At 37.0% G+C, this 16,523-nt stretch overlaps 1 protein-coding gene across 10 annotated transcripts in view; it reads left to right on the top strand.

Moving 5' to 3' along the window:
• Window positions 1-16,523, top strand: part of LRRC4C (leucine rich repeat containing 4C) — a 1,166,764-nt gene that overhangs the window by 435,858 nt on the left and 714,383 nt on the right. For all 10 annotated transcript variants that reach the window (XM_070563809.1, XM_070563801.1, XM_070563805.1 and 7 more), the window contains one exon: window positions 13,869-13,954. The gene's annotated coding sequence lies outside the window, so the exon portion shown is untranslated. The remainder of the gene's footprint in view (window positions 1-13,868; window positions 13,955-16,523) is intronic.

Below are 16,523 nucleotides of genomic sequence, written 5' to 3'. Positions count from 1 at the left end.
TCCAGCTAATATTTTACCTTACTGGAAGGATATAGGGTACAAGGCTTATCTGGGCTCATCCTACACTGATTCATGCATTTATTCCTTTGAAATATTACGCAGTATTTCAAAAGAATGTGGTAGAGCTATACTTTCTGACATGAAAAGATACTCAAGATGTATTAAGCAAAAAAAAGGCAAGTTGAAAAACAATATGTTTACTAGGATCTGATTTTTATGTTTTTCAAAAAGAAAAGAAAGAAAATGAAATGATTCCATGTGTATTTGTGTCTATAGAAAAACTCTGGAAGGATGTATTCCAAAATATTCACATCAGTTACCTACCTCTGAGAAAGAAACTTACTTGGGTACGATGGTAGTGAGGGACAAGATGAAGCATTCTTTGTTATTTATACACTTTTGTATTGTGCAGTTTTGTATTGTTTAGTATTACCATATTACTATAGTAGTTAGAAATAAACAATTTATATCATACCTATGATTATAGGATTCCATGAGTACACAAAGACAAATGGAACATTTCTGAATTTGGTGATATTATAATCTAAAGATGGGATAAGACAAATGAAAATAATAATTACAACACAAAGAGTACTGTAATCAGTTGCCTAATAGAAGTGTCCATATATTTGAGATTAGGAGAAAAGTACATCTCATTGTGCATATCAGGGAAGTAAAAATATATAAGTGACATCTGGTTGGGAAAGAGGATTTTAGTAAGCAGAGTTGTTTAGCTTGAAGGAATGTATGTCTTTTCTCCTTTCTGTTGCCAGTGCCTAGAATGTGATAGATGCTCAATAAATGTGGACTATAGGAAACAGAAAAGGAGATATGAGGTATATTGGAATAGTTACCTGGTCATATAAATTTAGAGCTGGGGGTGATATAGAGATTATATCATTTCCTGCCTAATATTCTTCAAAAGAATGGCATGATTCCAGCATGGTGCCCTGTTATGGGTGGGACCTAGTGTATGTCATCACAGTTCTGCCCCAAAGCTTTTATTTCATCTAATTTTATTACTAAAAAGTTAGTGATCTAGTTCCACCCTTATTTTAACAATGAAGAACATTTTAAGATGAGTGAAATCTTTCTTCTGGTATAGAGATAGCTAGTGGTACATTTAGTACTCGAACCCAGAATTTCTGAGTTTTTAGGAGTTCTTAATAGTGTTTCTTCAATGAATATGCACCCAGGCAAAACAGCAAGTTTGCCCAAAGGAGTCAGGCTTGAAGTGTGTTTAAATATGAGGTGTTTTCAGGAAGAATAATCCATGACTTATACTGGGGAATCATAAGAAAAAGTCCAGGCTTTACCTCAGAGACTTACCATGTAAGAAGGTAAGAATAGTGAAAAGGATACCCATCTCAGTGCTTCAGGAGTGGGGGGAAGGGATGACTTCTGCTTTTTACCAAAATGAGGTAAAAGAGACCAGATCTAACCTCCTGCCTAAAACAACGAAGAAAAGTACAAAATATATGACAGAACAATCTTCAAGACAATGAATGTTAACCAACGAAGGATAGTGACTACTGAGAGACAATGAGAGACACCCGAGGGAACCAAATGTGAATCCTACAATTGTCCCAGCTTACTGCCTGCTGTGAGTTTCCAGGGTCTGGTGTGAAGAGGTGGAACTGATGCAAAGGGCGGGGAAGTCAACGGGGCTGGAGTTTGAAGGGGCAGGATATCAGAGGGGAAAGAGCCACAGAGAGAGACAGAAAGAGCCAGAGAAGCGGAGAGAGAAAATGAGAGAAGACTATGGGGATCCACAGAGGTTCCTCTTCAACTTTTCAGCTGCCCAGTGAACGTGTGTAAAGAAGCAGTGAGGTTACGGGGGAGGCATCCTAAAGAAGGGAAGGTATGATGCCTGCGCTCACCTCTGGTTAGGAATACCTCCTATTCCCACGAGCCAGAATAGAAAACCGCATAATTCATGAAGTACTGGGTGGAGAAGGGACTTGCCTCAGTAGGGACAAAATTAGCCCTAAATTAGACACTCCTCTGTTACCAAGAAACAGAAATTAAAAACAAACTTCAAAAGGATTAAATTATCTCTAAGAAACTTCGTTGCACCCCAGAACAAAAAATTAGGGTTTATTCTAATTTTCTAAGTAGCTCTCATTTCTCGATTTGTATCATAAAGATTATATTGACAATTTGTGCATTTTATAATTAAAAATTAAATATTTTTATAAACAAAATTAGAAATTTAAAAATTTACATAAAAATAGTTATATATGATTTAGATGTAGTTTCTATGACCCCAATTTCATAATTTCCCTAATGAAAAAAAATTTACACTGTTTGCCTCTGTTCCCAAAATAATTAATTGATAAAGAGCTTGCTCTGATAAAAAATGTTAGGGCTGAATTTTTGGAATCCGGCCCATATATATTGATTGTTGAATCTTTGGGCACCACCCAGCATGGTCTGAACTCCTCCTTGGGGCTTACTTGCATGTACGAATGATGTGATTTTGTCTGTTTGATAAATCTGTCCTTTAAGTATTGCACCTGTCAGGAATATACAAGAGCGACACTCCTTTCCCCATGTAGGGGGAATCGTCTAATATATCCATTTTTCCTCCCTCCCTTGAAGACGGTGAAGTTCTAGATGCTACTGCTGATTCCATTTTTACAGCAAACATTTGTCTTGAAAGGACTTCTAAAAGAATTTATATTCATCTTCATGCCTGTAATTGGTACCTGTTTCATGAGCTTTAAAATTAGGGTCATAGGAACTCTAATGTCACTCTCTATTAAGACTTGGGATTGTGTTGACTGCTCATAATTGTCATGGGTTTATATAGTCTATTTAAAGGTTATCTTCGGTTAATTCTTGTGGTAAGTTAGCAAGAATAAATTGGTCCCAAAATAAGAAAAAAATGGAGATTCATTGGCCAAGTTGGTTGAGAGTGGCCAGTAGAGGAGAGAGACAGCAAAGGTGAACGCCCCTGAGGAGAGCATGGCTACCACAACAGACAAAATAAGCATTAGTGCACTATTCAACTTGCATTGTGACACTAAGAGTGCACAACCTGAGATGAATGGGAAAGATGCAGAAGTCTATATTTTTAAAATTGGCCATCTCTTTTTATTGATAAGCATGAGCCAAAAATCAAGTGTTCTCTTCTTACATGTTAATATATGGGCCAAGATTACCAAGAAGAGAGAAATAGCCTTGACTTATGCTCCAAAACTATCTAAAATGGTCTTTTCTGGAGCATAATTTCAGAGAAATAATAATCAAGCAATTGGATCAAACCTATCAAGTGTTTGCAGAATCATCCAGGGCCTGAGAGCCGACTGCTGTGTGTCTCCGCCTGCACTGCTAAGCTTTCCAGGGCTGCAGGAGAAGGGCAGCCCACCTCAGGAACCCGCCCCGCTTCTCCGGCAGAGAGCTTTGGGACAGAGATCCTAGGTAAATTGTCCAGAGTAGGCTTTTGTGAATTGAGTCAGCAAACTTCAAGTTATTTCAGCCTGTGAGTTTCTTAATGCCAAAGGGAATTTCTTTGCCTCCTTTCCAGTGAAGCTGGAAAAAAAAATATATCTGTGTTTTGCAAGTCTTGCAGATTTATAAGTTTCTGTATTGAAGGTGAACACTCTCCTAGGAGAGGTCAACGAAATTATTCTTGAAAATGAATATCCTACAATTGATCAATGAGGTTAAAATATTTTCTCCTCAAGCTGTGGTCCAAATCTATTGCTGAGGCATCTGTGAATAGTGAAAGTTTCTTGTTTTCTTTTAATACGAACATAAACATTTTATTTTATGAATGCCAACATTACATTAATATGAATGTTATTGTACATAGGAATGCACATATGCATGTACATACAAATATTAATGTTATCGTACACGTTATGTATCTACGATATTAATGGTATTGTACATACAAATGTTATTGTACATGCAAATGTATGTGCTACTATTAACATAAGATGAAAGCTTAAACTCTTCCCAAGCTACTAATAGGAGATTCCCTTTGTTTACGGATAGAATTATCTTCTGATACTCTGTTGGTTTTGAGACTCATTCTTTACCACCCACTCAAGAGGAACTAACCTCTGTGGGGAACCAACTTGTGCTAGACATGGTCCTGGGTGTTCACATTTGGTACTTAAGGTGACTTTAAGAGAATGCTGTTTCTGCTAAGTAAACTGAAGCTTGGTGAAGTTAAGTATTTCACCTAATAAGAAATATGCCAGAACCCGGATTAAAATCAGGTCACTCTTTTTCTCTGGAAGTAGAGAAGAGGAAGAGGGAAGGCTGCATGCATCAGAGCCTTGTGCCTAATCTCTGTAGAACTTTCATGGGTTTTGCTTATCTGTATCACGGCTGCTGTTAGTTGGGAGTGAAATATATTTCTCATTAGAATGAAGAGACTAACGTACATGAACATTCCAAAGACCTCTCCAGATGGGGACATAGTTGTGAAAACAACAGGCTTGGTCATTTTACACACTCCCCCTCCCCTTCCAATTGAAGCCAATTTCAAATGGTGGAACACAGCTTATATCAATCTGTGCAATGTCTGTAATGTCCCATTTATTTTTTATTTATTTATTATTATTTTTTTTAGGAAGATTAGCCCTGAGCTAACTGCTGCCAATCCTCCTCTTTTTGCTGAGGAAGACTGGCCCTGAGCTCACATTCATGCCCATCTTCCTCTACTTTATATGAGGGACGCCTACCACAGCATGGTGTGACAAGTGGTGCCATGTCCACACCCGGGATCCAAACCAGTGAACCCAGGGCCACTGAGAAGCAGAATGTGTGCACTTAACCACTGCACCATCAGGCTGGCCCCTGTAATGTTCCATTTAAATAAACTGGATAAAGCCTCCCATGGGTCCAACCAGGAAGTTTTGTTTAAATGGTCCCTAATTCTGCTTGAAAGCCCCGTAATAATAGAAGGAAACCCAACAGTAGCCAACAAGGGAGTTGTTAGAATTTTCATTTTCTTTGGCAGGTAGATGGTTTTGCTTAGTGCTGGAATGGAGGGTAATATAGAACAGTGGTTGAATACATGGGGTTGGAAGTCAGGCAACTGAGAAGGACAACCCAGAAGATGATTTATGTGATAGTGAGCCACTTACTTAAACTCTTCAAGTGTTAATTTGCTCCTCTAAACTCAGGGGGAGAAAACAACCTGCCTGCAGAGATGTTGTGAGACAGAACAATTCAAGTGTGCAAGGCCCCAGCACAGCAACGAGCTATTACTTACTGAGCATTTCCTGCGCGCAAAGAGTGAGCTAAGACTTCACAGGTATCACCTCATAGAAAACAACTGCATTGTGACTGTGTTGCCATTTTACATTTAAGAAAACTAAGGTTTACAGAAGTTTATGTAAAACATGACTGTAGTCACACACTTAGGCCAGGATGTGAAGGTAGGTTGCTGTCTGCTTTTGACACCTGAGATCCTAGGCATGCTCCTTCCTGTTTCACACCTGTGATCCTCACATCACTGTGAAGTAAGTAGGTGTGTAATTAGTAGTAGAGGCTCTGGAGAGTTAAATGACTTGCTTACGGTCACATGGTTGATAAGGGTGGAGCCAAGATTGAAACCAGGATTTGTGGTGTTACCTTGTCTTCATTACTAATGTTGCCCTCTCCTTTACCTCCTTGAATTCTCCATCTGAATATGCTCTGTACCCCAGATCTCTTTCTACAATGCACATCCCACACTTTGCCCAGCATCAATCCTTTCAGTGACTCTACGTTACCTACAGAGTAAAGTCAAACATCTTTGTAGAATTTTCCTGGCTCTACCTGATCAGAATCCTGCCTCTCTCTCTAGCCTTTCCTCTTGATGCACTACCTGCAGTGCCCTTGGGTGCAGACTTCAGCGTAATGCACTACTTCTAACTCCCCCAAACTTGCCATGTTGTTCTGTGTCTCTCTGGACTGGTTCATGCCTGGAATGAACTTACCCATCTTGTCCACTTGGAGACTTTCTCTTCCTCTTTCAAAATCCTTTCTGAAGGCTTAATCGACACGTAAAATTGACCCTTCCCGCGGTGATGACCATCAGAGTATGCCACTGGGCTTGCAGCTGGGAGCAAAATTGATTGACAGCCATAACTGCTGCTTTCGGTAGCCATCAGGGCTTTTGTTGCTAGGCTGTGTTTCCATTGGTCTGTTCCCAGCCAGTGAGTGCTACTAGCTCAGGCCTATTCTTGTGAAGCACAGAACTGTTCTAATGGGGAACTGAAGCTCAAGGATGGAATTCCCAGTGGCGTGACTGAACCATTCTTGGAATTATGCTGCAGTTCTAGACTCTTTCCAGCCTACCTTCTGTCTTTCCATTCTCTTTCAAATGTCGGGCTTTTACTGTAGTCTGAAAGCGCTCCTTTCTTTCTCTTGATCACTCTCCCTTTATCCTTCATGGGCATTTCCTCCAATAAATTTCTTGCATGTCTATTCCCATCTTGATGTCTGCTTCTTGATGGACCTGAACAAATCTAGACATATGGGCTCTCTTCTCTATCTTGTACACATACCATCACAAATAAAATATCCTATTTATTATTTTATGTGTTTCTCTCTCCTAATTAGATTAAGAGGCCAGTAAAATCAGAAAAAGCATTGTATTACTTCTTTTATTTTTAGCATTTGGCATACTGCTCGGTACTTAGTGTTATTTAATGAGCATTTGGATAAATGAGTGCTGAAAGGGTGATTTTATCTAATGTGAGTTTATTTAGGTGAAAACAAGCAACACCGTGTGTTTACTTCTCAGCTAACATTGCCAATCAATGTGAAGATACCTGGAAGTTAGCTTAGGGTCACTAATGCTAGGCTTGTGTTTCAGAGTATTACCATTAAGTTTCTATGTGCCCAGAATATTTTCTTGAGTTCAAATGAGTTTTCCTGCTTACGAACTTAATTTAACTAAACGTGAAATCTCGCTAAATATCTCTCATGACTAAATGAAGCAGCCTTGATTAATCACTCTGAGCATTTCTAAATATTCTGTCAGTTAACCTATATTTGTCATAAACGTGTAAAATCTATATGTGAGCATTCATTAGTAGGAAAGCATATTCTTGGAGAGCTATAGAATCAGATAGTAATTCTTCTTAATATTTCAAGTGAGGAGTAGAGTATAGAATATTTCTGTTTATTACTGGTAAATCCAGTGCAAACCTGTTCTGATCCATACAATAAAATAACTTGTTGTTTTTTCCTCTGTCAAATCGGGCCTTACTTATACTTTTATTTTGCTATAAAAGAAAAAATAATTGAAAAGTCTATTCATAATTGAATTTTCTCTTCACACAAAATTACACTGATCTGGCAACCTAACTCTGAAATCCTATATCATTGCTTGGCTCCAGCCAATTCTATTATTTTTTCATTCCATTTTTCACACTTAGGATCTCTGTTAGAATTTTTTCATGTATGATTTCCTTAATATGGGCTATATTACACCATGGATACAGATAATAATAAATATCGTTTACTGAGTGTCTATTATATGCACCAAAAATTACATGTTAAATGTTATTATCCCCATTTTCTAAATGAGATGCTAAGGATCAAAGAAGTAAAATAACTTGGAGGCTATCACACAACTGGTAACTAATAACTGGATCACCAGTGACTTGAACGCAGATCTGCTGATTTTTGAATTATCTAATCTTAGTTCAATTATCTATAGTTTTGACTATAAAGTTTGAGCATTAGAGAAGACTATTAATATTTTAATGTTAAATTAAAAGCATGTAAAGCTCTTCTAAGAAGCCTGTAGTTTATTCTGGAGACAATAGAGAGCCATCTGGGTTTTAAGACAGAGGAAAATAATGTAATCAAAATATAGCAAAATATGTGCTTAAAAAAACAGATCACAAGTAGACAGTGTGAAAGTGTAAAGGATGATAGATAAAACCAGAAAAAGAGAGACCTAGAAGTTGGTTACTGACAAAGTCTAAGCAGGAATTGATTAGGGTCTGATCTAAGAATGTAGGCAAGGATATGGACAGGAGGAGAAGATTGCAAAAACATTGCTAAACTTAGTGGCTCAGCAATGTATGAACTATTGGCCTTTGGTCAAATTGCTTAGCCAGATGCATCTGTTTCCTCCTCTGTAAAATGGAGACAATAAAATCTACTGCAAAGTGTTACCATGAGCTACAAATAATAGTATATTATCATATATGTAAAGTACATGTGGGTGTTACCAATAGGACGTAGGAGGGAGTGTATTATCTTAAGAGAGTGCATTCTTTGCTTTAATGGTTAAAACAGATGTACAATGTGTGTTTGACAGGCCATAAGTCAGGCTTCTTCAGTTCAAGCTGAAACAGTTTTGAACCAGAATAGGTACCCCTTATACCTCAATATGCAAAAATCTCTTGTCAAAGAGATGGAGCTATGGTAACATAAGATTAAAGTAATAGCAGGTATTATATGCCTAGTACATAGTAGCTGTTTTACAAATACTCTAATCAGCCACCTGGACTAATGTCCTTGAGAGACAAAACCAAATTTGATTCAGTTTTCTAACAGGGCAATCTAGCACTTGGTATGAACTGAACTGTTTGATTTGGATTCTCATGGACACAGCACAGGTACTGTCCTTGGTGCTGGGGATACAGTGGTGAACTAAACAAGCCTCCGCCTTCATGACCTTTTTCTTCTGCTGGAACGGATGTTCTGATGAATAGGTGATGAGTGAAGGAAGCCAAGTTGGAAAACTATTTCTAAATTATTTTCCACAACATGTTTTTTTTTTTCCTGGATACATTTACTCAGGAAGCTTCCCAGGAACAAGACTCTGCACCCTTTCTCCACTTTACTGCATTTTCAGTGAGAACTAGGGGAACAAATTTGTTTCAAATCCTTTCTTGAGCTCTTTTCCTTTTCAGAGAGTTAACTTTAAACTGTTGGAGGTCCAAAGCTTGCTACAAACTAGCTTCATATTTTCTGTTAAATCATTATCTCTTAAAATAGTGCCTAAAACAGTAAGCACTTAACTAATGTGTGTTGAATTAATGGATGAGTGAATGAATAAATAAAGACATTTTTCATTTTTTACAGTCATTACATAGATTAAGATGATTTCTGAGGGAAGAATTGAGTATTTAAGAATTAATTACTAACTGGCTTGTGTGCTAGGATCTATGGTTGTGCATAGAAGATATAACGATTTGAAAGTGGTTCTTAAAAGTCATGTACACCAAGCACTGAGAAGATCATTTCTGTGATCACCAAAACCACAGCACCTCTTTGAATTTCAAAAGTGTTGTTATGCCATGTATTTTTTTAAATTAAATATCACTTTCAAAATCATATTATAAACAATTTTGTGAAAACACTAATGTTCAGTATAAATAGACTCAGTATTACACTATGCCCAACAAATCATGAGAAAATTGTCCTATGTTCTTCCATATTATCCTTGTACATAGACACATGTATAGGATATACATAATTACAGAATATATGCTATTTTGAAATTTTCTTTTTTCTCTTGATATTATGTCATAAGCATGTTTATATAACACTATGCAATTATATGCTTATTTTAATATCTAGATGATATTTTCTCTTCTTGCCCCAGTCGTATATGGCTACACACCCATTCACCTTCAGGAGAGTTGTAGAATTCTATCGGTTCCGGATTGTGTCTAAAGAACTGCATTTGCAAAACAGAAGCATTATATTGTAGCATTTTCTAGTTGGATAAGAGCTTGAAATTCATACAATTAAATAATTCTCTGCATTTAAGCATAAAGACACAGAAATGAGCGAGCTGTGGGAGGCAGAGTAGCTTGTTGAGAAGAATGGTAAAGTGCCAGGTGGAAATTCTTCAGTTCTGATAGTAATCGTATGATCTGATATCATCACTTAACTCCGCATGCCTCAGTTTTCTCAAGTCAGACTCACTTAGATTATATTTTTAGGAATGACATGTTTATCTACCTAAGACACCTTATCCAGCTCAAAGTAACCAATGGCATTTCCAAACCAATCTATACAACACAGAATCAAAATAAATCATTCAGTGTGCTTACCATAATATCAAGCACATCATATATGTTCCACATATGCTACCTACTGCTGGGATTATGATTATAATGAAGATAATTTGTGGACAGTCCCTCTTTTTCATGTAATGCCATATTCTAAAGCTGTTCTCTTGTTTGTTGTCAAGTAGAGTGAATTATCTATAGAATTTCCTCACTCTTCTCTTGGAACTTTCTTCTGACAGTTCAGAATCATTGTAGTGCTCTCATCCAAATGAAGAAAGGTCACAGGGAGATTAAGTTTTTTTTCCTGACAGAATAGCTGTTTATCAGAAGGAAACGAACTGTCAGAAGCGGAGGAGGACCCGGGCCTGTTCATTCATCTTCACCCCCTTCTGCCAATGCATGATCACTACCGATAGAACATTCGCAAGTGATTCTTTTCAAGTGACTCAAGCAGTGACACTTCCAATTAGATTGATATTTGTCCTAACTATTTTATTGGCTCTTAGTAATCACAGAGTGAATTACTGTTATTACTCTCCAACATTACAATGAATCATTTCACAGGAGCAATTACAAAGAAGAGGGAATTACTGAGGCAACTGAGTGCTTCTCAAGTAACTAGTTACCATAAAGTAAACAGATCCTAAAGAATGTTACTGCAGTATCAGTTACTCTATTTTTTGTTGTTTTTTTTTTAACTCATTATTAGGCTTTCAAATATCCCTAAACTTCCTCAGTTAGGTGTAAGAGTGAACGACTTTTTGGAACTCTGCTGTATTGACTCCAAATGACATGTTCTGGGTATGTAATGAACTATATGATGACTATAGTTAACAATACAGTATCATATAGTTGAAAACTGCTGAAAGAGTAAATTTTAAAAGTTCTCATCATAACGAAAAAAATTTTAACAATGTGAGGTAATGGTGTTAACTTATTGTGGTAATCATATATACTGTGGCTATGTATACATGTATCAAATCATTATGTTGTACACTTTAAACTCATACAGTGTTATATGTCAATTATATCTAATAAAACTGGGGAAAAAGATAATTTTTAACTAAAATTAGTTTTGTGTCACAAAGCTGCCCGGGTTGGCATCTCAGTTTCACCACTTACTAGCTGTGTGTCCTTGTGCAAAGTACTTAATCTCTCTACGCCTTTTTCCATTTTTAATTGGAAACGATTATAGTCACAGCCACACAAGGGTATCTGAGAATTAAATGAAACAATACAGGTAATCACTTAGAGCAGAACCTGATGTATCGGGAGTGCTCAAAACTGTTAGATATTGTGTTGTCATTATTAATTTTATTATTACAATGTGACATACTTTTCAAGCTCTATAAATCAGGCAAATATAATTTGCCTATTTTTCAGCATTAATGGTAGTTATTATGCTAGAAAATGGCCTACTTTAGAATCAAAAGACCCAACTTTAGTACAGAGTTCACACAAGTTAACTTTATGAACCAAGTCAGATCTCTGAAAACCACTGACACAGAGCTGTAGGTGTAAATTGTAATACAATACACAATTTGCGTCAGGATCAAGGTTAGGCTCAACTACGTTGTATATTCAAGTTGTCATGTCTTATTTAGTACCTTTTGATACTCAAGTAACATTTTTACTGATTGCCCCATTTTATTTACTCAGCTCCCTTGGTAAAGTGACTGAGAAGACGTTATTATGCTAGTTTTATAAGTAAGGATCTGAGACTCGGTTAGAATGAGGTTACGTAAACAAAACATGGTGGTACAGGAACTGGAACCTAGGTTTTCTCATTTCAAAAGGATAAACTCCTTCAACAAAATATATTTAACCCCTACCATATCCCTGCTGTAATTCAAGCCACTGGAATTGCGGCAGTGCACAAAATCAATGAGAATTCCTGCCCTCATGGAGTTTACTTGTTTGATGGGAAGAAAACAATTTATAAAAATCTATATTAGATTTTTATAGTATACTATACATAGTATACTATAAAGAATAAGTGATTTGAAGGAAATTTCAGGAAAGAATGGGAATAGGCAGTGCCAGGTGTAGGGTGTTGCACTTTTAAATAGGGCAGACAAGGAAGCCCTCATGGAGAAAATGAATGAATTTCCACAAGTACCCAGGGGAGATGTGCAAGAGATTCACCTGGATCAGCAGAAGAGCATTTCAGGGAGAGGGAACAGCAGAAGCAAAGTGCAGAGGGTGAAATATGCCTGAAATTTTTGAGGAACAGCCAGGAGACCATTGTGATGGAGCAGAGTGAACAAGGAAGAGAGATCTGAGAGCTAAAATGGGACCGGATCATGTGGGATTTCACCAACACTTTTAGCAGCTTTGGCTGTTATTTGAATGAGATGGAAGCTACTGGAAGGTTTAGAGCAGAGAAGAGGCATAATCTGATTTACCTTTAATAGAATCGTTCTGGGTTTTATTTTGAGAATACACGGAAGGAAAGGATAAAGTAGACTCCGTTGCCATAAAACTTAACAGATCTTACAGTGGTTTGGATCCGTATTTTAGAAGTGGAGAAGGAGAAAAGTGATCATATTTTAGATTCATTTTTGATATATTTTGAAGTTAGCACCAATGGGATTTGTTAACATACTCAGTATGAGGTATGAGAGATATGTGACTTCAAGTGTTTTGGAATGAGAAAATGGTAGGGTGAAATTGCCCTGACCTGAGAAGAAATTGTAAGAGGAGGAAATTGGTGGTGACAGGGAGCTCAATTTTGGAGATACTAATTTTAAATTGCTTATTAGCACCCTGAGTGTGTCTATCGAGTAAACAGTTGGCTTTAAGTCTGGTACTCATGCAGAGCTCAAGGCTAAAATAAAATTAGAGGCCTAGATAAGATCTCAAAGGGAGTTAGTTTAACAGCAAATAGGAGATGTTCAAGATATGAGCCATGGTGCATTGTATTATTACAAGGCTGGGAAAATGAGAAAACTTCAGAGGAAACTAAGAAATTGTCACCAATTAGGAAAAGAAAACTGGAGAAAATGATACTCTGGAAGCCAAGTAAAAAAGGTGTTTTAATTGAAAAGAAATTTTAGAGTGATATAGTGTAGAGCCCTGACTATGGCATTACTAAATGCCTGATTTGCCACAAGATAGAGTGAGGAGAAATTATCCATTATATTTGATTGTCCATTATGTGCACTGGACAGATGGTGATTAAAGGGAAAAAAACCTCTCACACATAAAATATTCTTCCTGCCTTTAAAGCTCAAAGGCAGGGGAATAGAATTAGAAACACTGGTTGTAAGTCTCGTAATAATTGACAAGCAACAGCCTGTGGGAACATAGATGAGGTAGAGATTAATTTTGGTATGTGGCTTCAGGGGAAAGAAGGTCATATCTGAGCTGGGTATCAAAGAATGTCTATGAGTTTGTTGGGTTGGAAATAGGAATGGACAAAAGAATACTGACATTTCAAGGGGATAAGACAGCATGAGCAATTTCATAATTTCATAGAGACAGGAAAAAGTAGATAATGTTCAGGAAAGAGGAATATATTCATTTGACTCAACTAGAGTGTGCAAAGAAAGATGGGGCTAAAATAGCAGTAGATACACCTTTTCTCTTTTATGGAAAATCTTGTTCAACGGTCCAGCAGAAAGAAAAATTTGATAAAGTGAGATATTTATCCAGAACCAAATATTATGATGACTATCATTTTTTAAAAAGCCTTTTATATTCTGAGAAAAGCCTGAAGCATGACATATTTTAAAATGAATATACACTGGAAAAATATATAGAAATGTAAATTGTTCCCTGTAGCTTACTCCGTTAGGTAGATTTTAATTTCAAATAATTTTGCTTTGGGCTACTTTCTAACTTCCTTAAGCGTAATGTTGTGTTTTAATTTTATCTCTTTCCTAGAAATGGTTCTCTGTGTTGTGAGGCTGCAAGATCACCCAGTGAGAGTGGGGCCCAGTAAGCTGGAACATCTGACACATTGAATGAATGTGAGTACAGTATTAACAGCTTTAAAAAAACGGGAAAGAAAAATTGTCTCGTATGTGACTTAAAGTGCCTTGGAGTAGACTGTTTGTGAATTAATTTGTTTAATTGCTGGATCCTTGGCATGAGCAAGCTCTCAGCAGTGAGGGTGAGGTTAGTGCGTGTGTCTGGAGGGAACTTGACTTCTGCTCTAAGTATACACATTGCATTTTTGCCTGGAACCGCTTTGTCTCTCATCACTGCTCTGCTCCCAATCAAACTTTGAAAGCCTGCTTTCTGACCACAGCTGCATATAGCCCCTCTTAGTCCACTTCCTGACTCCTACTGAACCCGTTATTTACCCTCCTTTTGTATTTCTCTATCATTCTGGTACACCAGATGACGCATTTAGTTTTATTTGCTTCCTTGAATCCAAAGAAAGCCAATTATACTGGGTTCTCTCTGACTCTCTTGTTCTCTATCAACTTTATCCCCTGTCACACTGACCTTGCCAATAGCCAAGTTAATATTTATTTGTGTAATTACTTGGCTATTGTATGCATCTTTCATTAGATGAAATGCTCCATGAAGACAAGGACTATGCCAGTTTGCTGACGTATCATAGACATTCAACATTTCCACACTGCCTGACAGTGCCTGGTCCTGAGTGGAATTTGGCCACTTAAAAGGTTCCAGCCCTTTCATGGTTGTTCAAAATCTCTATTCTTCTTGGACTCAAATCTTCCCCAGACTTTCTCAGTTTCCGATGAAACAGCCTCCTGCTTTCTAGAAAAGATGAGACTATCTTATGTGAACAACACTGAATTTTTCTTCTTTAGACCTTAAAACGTCTCTGTATTTATCTATAGTCTATTTCTTGTTTCTCAAAATAACCCCTTATATTAGATTTTAATCCTAATACTTTCCATTTATTTATAAACTTTATTAAATCAGCTATTCCACCTTGATTTGCATTTCTCTGTTTTCCTGGGTTTTTCCACACAGACAAAAAACCAGCATGCATATGTTTCCCTAATCCTGGAGAAATGCAACCAACGAAAATCAAAACAAAACAAGCCTCCTTCATCTCACTATTCTCTTGATTTTCCCCCCAACTTAGCCTCCTTTTATCCATTTAAATGTCTCCATAGAACCATTAATGTTCTTCGCCAATTCATGGTAATTTCCACAAGAGGAGGGGCTATTTTCATTTTGTAACGTGTATTTCCGGTACCTAGCACAATGTCTAAAATGCTAGGGGCTCGATGATTAAATGAGTTAATTTTAGCTACCCTTTCACTTCCCACTCTCTACCTGAGTGTTAAAATTTTGCTTCAAGCAGTGCTAAAATTACTCTCACCAAGATAACTAACCACTATAGCTCCCTTCTCTGCTGTTCAATCCATAGCCACATTTCAAAGGCTTCTCTTATATCCCATATTATAATCTGTCCTAATTACTGTGAACTGTGTATATGCCTCTTACTTCATCAGAGTCTCAGCCCCTGGAGGTCAGGACAATTAACTTGGTTATTTCTTTAGCCCTCACAACTCTTAACAAAGGACTTACTAGTCAGTAATTACTAATGAGTTAAACTAATACCTTTAAGTACTTAAGGATCCTCTAACATTACTCTGACCACATTAATATCATCTTTGACAAAATATTTTGTCCCTGAAATAAAAACGTGAAAATATAATGGGATAGCATTTTATAAATCATTTCAAATAGTTAAAGAATCTTAAAAACCCTATACTGATTGAATAATGATATTGGTGCTTTTTATTTATGATCTTTTCATTTAAATAATTAGAAATATCTACCCATATGTGTGTCATACACACATGTATACACACCTGCACACATAGAAAAATTGGTTGTAACCGCTTCATCAAAGAATAACCACTGATTTAATTATTTCTAAGAAAATAAAATTATCTTCCAGGTCCTTTAAATGCACCTAATAATGCACACAAGGGAAGACAGAAAATCCCTCAGAAACTGTTTTCAGAACCTGAACAGAGCCTTAAGAATTACTCCACACTTGTCTTCTCTCTGTCTTCATTTTTGCCTTTCCAAAACAGATTCTTGTTTCTCACTCTGCTTGATTCTCTTCTTCATTTAACTCATATGAATCATCAGCCTGAGTTCGGTGTATTTGCCCCAGTTCTGATCCCCTAAGAGTCCTCTGGGACACTATTTCCAGTATTACCTATGGGCTGCATGTACTGAGACCCAAGGAGTAAAGTACCCCGCTGCATGCACCTTGCCTGGGCCTTTAGGAGAACTTACAATCACTTACAGGAAGAGATCAGGCAAATCCAAAGCGATGGTTGGGTGACTTGCACACCAAATAATTTATTGTTTACTTATCTTTTCTCTTTTCCTGTTAGTTGTAACTTCATGTAAGGAGAAATAATTTATTTAAGAAAAGTATGGTGGATTTAATTTGTTTCTTTTTTCCTCCCGCAAAAAGTCTGGAATATGACCCACGTGCAGACTTAAAATTTGAATTCTATTGCTTGTCTGATGCTCGCTCGTATGATCACTGTTTATGACAGGGGCATCTGCAAAATCCAAATAATTGCCAGAACA

Source organism: Equus przewalskii, chromosome 11 (assembly GCF_037783145.1).
Source record: "Equus przewalskii isolate Varuska chromosome 11, EquPr2, whole genome shotgun sequence".
NCBI lineage: Eukaryota > Metazoa > Chordata > Mammalia > Perissodactyla > Equidae > Equus > Equus przewalskii.
This window is presented reverse-complemented; position numbering and strand designations above follow the sequence as displayed.